The sequence below is a fragment of the Leopardus geoffroyi genome, chromosome C3 (genome assembly GCF_018350155.1).
Source record: "Leopardus geoffroyi isolate Oge1 chromosome C3, O.geoffroyi_Oge1_pat1.0, whole genome shotgun sequence".
NCBI lineage: Eukaryota > Metazoa > Chordata > Mammalia > Carnivora > Felidae > Leopardus > Leopardus geoffroyi.
Window position 1 is genome coordinate 37,630,806 of NC_059338.1, and position 4,842 is coordinate 37,635,647.

The 4,842-nt window shown below is 43.0% G+C and overlaps 1 long non-coding RNA gene across 1 annotated transcript; it reads left to right on the plus strand.

The window, feature by feature from the left end:
• The first annotated feature begins 299 nt into the window (after window positions 1-299).
• On the plus strand, window positions 300-2,895 carry LOC123584846. The gene is made up of 2 exons (XR_006705705.1): window positions 300-2,492; window positions 2,727-2,895. It is a non-coding gene; the product is annotated as an uncharacterized LOC123584846 (long non-coding RNA).
• Window positions 2,896-4,842: the final 1,947 nt, after the last annotated feature.

Consider the following 4,842-nt stretch of genomic DNA (forward strand, 5'->3'; position numbering starts at 1 on the left):
TATGCTTCCAGGTTTATATGAAACAACTCAGAATCCGTCATTCTCTCCATCTTTTCAGTTGCTATAAACTGGTCTTTTCAGCATTCTTTAAAAGATACATCTCATGTCCTCTCCAAGCGTCTCCTGAACATTGCTAAGCAAAGATGATAAACATCTATGTGACAGTCTTGCAATCATCTGTCTCTAACCTAACATAAGGCCAATGTAATAGTTCCAAAGTGCATTTGTCTCCTATTGAGATGAAGTTATTTAGGCACGTATTAGATTCAGTTAGATTCAGATGTGACAACAGAGAATTTCCTGAGCCCCCCCCCCCCACACACACCCCGAGAGTAACCTAAAACAGTGGTTCTCAGCCTTGGCTGCACAATGGAATCTCCTGAAGAGTTTTAGAAAACCTGATGCCTGAGACCCATCCTGAGTTTCTGATTTATGGAGTCTGGGTTGCAGCTGGGCACTGGAATAAAAGCTCTCCTGATGATCCAATGTGTAGCCAAGCCTGAGAACTACAGATCTAAAAGATTAGGGCAATCAGGTTCAAGAGCAATGATTAAAGAGCTGAGTCTGGATATCCCAGAGGAAGGAAGGTGACAAATGATCTTCAGTGTGTCCCATCGACTTTCCATTATCCATACTAATTGAAAGGAAAACTGTCACGAACAACGGTCAGATCTTAAATTTGAAAGTTCCTTTATAGTTTGCAATGCATTTGATCTTATTTTAACCTCACCACAAGCCCGGGAGGTAGACAGCATAGCTATGCTTATCTGATAGACGAGGAAGAGGAGCCTCAGAGAAGTGAGTGATTTGCAAAGATGTAAGGGGAAAACCATTTTGTGAGAACTATAACCCAGAATTTCCAGCAGCCCCAAAGTCCCCACAATTTTATCTGCACTGTTAAACTCCCCTCCAGCCCCCGAGGCAAGGCAAAATCTGTTTATGAGTAAAAGATAGGAAACCTTTTAAGAGCAGATGGAGTGGTAGAGAGAAAACCAACCAAAATGAAAAGTTCCTCAGCAGATGAGGAAGGATGTCCCACGGCTTCATCCAGGGATTATGAGAAGTGTTGCTGCTTTATTTCATTCACCACCTACTATGTGCCAGGCATATTTTGGGAGATACACACTCAAGTCAGGCATGCACCCTGGCCTCATAGAACTTCATCCACTGAATGATATGGATACATCATAAAAGCTTTAGTGTTCATCCACAGCTCCACGGGGTCCCAGCCCTCCAAGCTGGTGTCCACATGCACCCATCTGTTCAGCACGTTTGTAAAGTGCCTACCTGCACCCAGAAGGTAGAGCCTGAGAGATGAAAGACCTGGTTCCTGCGCTTAAGGATTTCACAGAGTATTGGAGGCAGCGGAATGGCTCAGAAGGGGAAGCAGTGAACAGAAACACCACATACACTTACATCCCTGTGTGATAAGTACAGCGATCAGGATCTGGGGGGCTGTACTGAGAGGATGTAAGGCTCTATAACACCGAGGAGCAGTGACACAACGGAAGGATCCGTGGCTTCCAGGTCTAGGCAGGCCACTTGCCTACAGCCTGAGACAAAACATAATACACCTCACCCAATGGTCAAGATCAACTGGAGATAAAGGGAGTAAACTGCAAAGGACCATTCAAATGTTAATAAAGGAATTTGCTTGAAGACAGAGCCATTTCCATCCTTAGCAATATCGATGCACTGGCTTATTTGGATAAAAGATGTATTCCTCCCGTCCCTTGTGCACATTAGGGTGGTTTCTTTGCCTGGTACCTAGATTTCTTTTTACTAAGGACAGGCTAACCTCAACTAGATCCCCTCCGTCCTGTGTTCTGGAGCCTGGACCACTTGGCGAGAGCCGAGCAGAGGCCCCCAGTCCGGAGCAGGGACCAGAAGTAGATGCTAAAGCTGTTAACTTCAGGACTCAGCTACACAGAGACCGACAGCTTGTTCCCAGCATGGAATTCTCCCCACACCAAATCCTAGCTGGGAGGGGAGACTGGGCTGGAGAACTTCCAAGTTTGACTGCAGGGCTTTGGGCATGTTGCATTTGTTCCGGCAAGGGAATTATAACTGGAACGCAATACAATCAAATGTGCTAGAAAACACTCCAACTTCTGCTGGCTTGTGAATGCCTTTCACACGAATATAAAAACTCTCAGACATTTTTAGAAACTTTAAAAAATCATTCTGTTATTTTTGCCTTGAATACGGTAAAGTCATGATTTTTAGTCAATGTTTTTATTTTTAGATTAACACCTGACTAAATAGAATCATGTTAATTTAATACTCTATGCAATAACACTCGTAAAAAGGAACAGATGCCAATTTCCCCATTTAACAAATGATGTGAGGTGTTAAATTGTTTTAAAATAACTGTCTAAAAATGATTTGTCGATAAATAAATTTTGAAATAACATTTTGTGTTATGTTGGGGAGCCATATGAATATTAAGACAGACCAAAATTTCACTACATGTTGAATAATGGCAATGAAAAGTTTTTTTTTTAAATTTTTTTTTTCAACGTTTATTTATTTTTGGGACAGAGAGAGACAGAGCATGAACGGGGGAGGGGCAGAGAGAGAGGGAGACACAGAATCGGAAACAGGCTCCAGGCTCCGAGCCATCAGCCCAGAGTCCGACGCGGGGCTGAACTCACGGACCGCGAGATCATGACCTGGCTGAAGTCGGATGCTTAACCGACTGCGCCACCCAGGCGCCCCAATAAAAGCTATTTTTATTACCTACTATTAGAATTCTTGAGATTTCCCCCGAGTTATTTTGATACATTTTAGTGTATGGCAAGAAAAGAGGAGGCTTTAAGGTTGCTATTTGCAAACATGTCTCAAAAAATAAAGCACACAGACATGGAGAGCATTTTCATCAAATGAAAAGTCAAATTAGATATATTGCCACTATCCATATTTTAACATTACTTTTTAAGGTATTAGAGAATCTTGGTTGCTGTGGAAGAATTTTAATCAAATGAAAATAACAAGGATCTGAGTAAAGAGCGTCCTTAGGCTAATTTACAGAGTTGTTCTCATTTATGTGCAGTCATTAACTTCTTGCATATTAACACTAATGTTCCATAAACACTTTGTTTAAGCAATTCTTCATTGTGAAATTAAATAAATGCTATCTGACCAAGTATAAAACAAATTATAAATTTTGTGTCAATGTGTGAGGCTTGATTAGATCCTCAGTTCAAAGAAATGAAACTGCAAAAATCACTTGTTGGGCATGGCTAGGGAAATGTGAATACGGACTGGCTATTAGATGATATTAAGGAATTACTGTTAATGTTGCTGGGAGGGATAGCATTGTGCTGGAGTCACGCAGGAAACTTTCCTTATTCCTTTGCTATGCAGAGCGAAGTATTCAGGGGTGAAATGTCATCCTGCCTGGGATTTATTTGAAAATACTTCACCAAAAAATAGATTAAAGCAAGTATGGCAAAATGTTAATAACTACTAAGCCTTGGTGACAGGCATATGGGGGATTCTTACACCTTTCGCTATCCCTTTCTTCTGTTTGTAAATTTTCATAATAGGATTTTTTAAAACTCCGCGAAGTAAAATAAAATCTAATCACCAAGGGTTCCAAGCCCCCACTGGCGCCCTCTAGTGGCTGGTGGTATTGAGATGAGGGGACTGGGGCCGCCCTGCGGGGGGCCTTGAGCGTGCTCTACCCTTCCTGACCGTGACCGCCGCTACCACACGCTCACAAGGAGGCTCTCAAACTGTTTTGTTCTTTTATTTGTTCTTTTTTTTTTTTAATGTTTATTTTTGAGCGAGACAGGGCACGAGTGGGGGAGGGGCAGAGACAGAGAGGGAGACACAGAACCCCAGGCTGGGCTGTCAGCACAGAGCCGGAGGTGGGCCTCAAACTCAGGAACTGTGTGATCATGACCTGAGCTGAAGTCCGATGCTCAACCCACTGAGCCACCCAGGCGCCCCTGTTCTTTTATTTGTTCTTATTGGGGATTTAAACATAGGAATTGAGTCAGAGATCATTACTCTCTTTTCATGACTTGAATCCAGAGGAGCGATTGGAATCCACTGCAGGACAACCGGTGTCTGAAGCTGGTGGGTTCTGTCTTGACGGAGGTGGATAGGGAAGGTTTTCACGGACGGCCAGTTACTTCACCTTAAAAAAGAATAGGACGTTGCCACGCCTGGATGGCTCAGTCGGTTGGGCATCTGACTCTTGGTTTCTGCTCTGGTCATGATCTCATGGTTTCTGGGTTCAAACCCTGCATCAGGCTCTGTGCTGACAGCAGGCAGCCTGCTTGGGATTCTCTCTCTCTCCTTCTCTCTGCCCCTCCCCCCCCCAAAATAAATAAACAAACATTAAAAAGAAGCACACAGCATTGAAAGTCTCAGATCTTCTTTTTCTTTGGGGAGGATAGGGACATGTAAGGTGGTGGGAAAGGAGGAAAACAGTAGATATTCTCTTAACTGACCTCCTCTGAATCATCTCCTCCACAACCAGGTTGACCCTGACACTCCCTTCCCTCAGAAAAAACACCCTGACCCACATCCCGTGTATCCAGAAAGCTCACAGCTAGTCGATCCTAACTCTCCCCGCCCCTCCCAACTGAGTTGTCTGCTCACCAAGGGTCACTTCTGCTTGTTCCAAACTTGTTTGTGCCCATTATTCTTATTGGTATGGTTAAAGTACACACAGGCCAATAAAACTGAAGTGTGGAACTCCTGTCAGACAATCCACACATGTCACAAAATAATGAACACAGCTTGGCAATTGAACGAACTTTTTCCTATGTCTTAACATAAAATATGTAAGATGTTTGAGGTATATATTTTTATTTAAGTGATTTTCTTTTT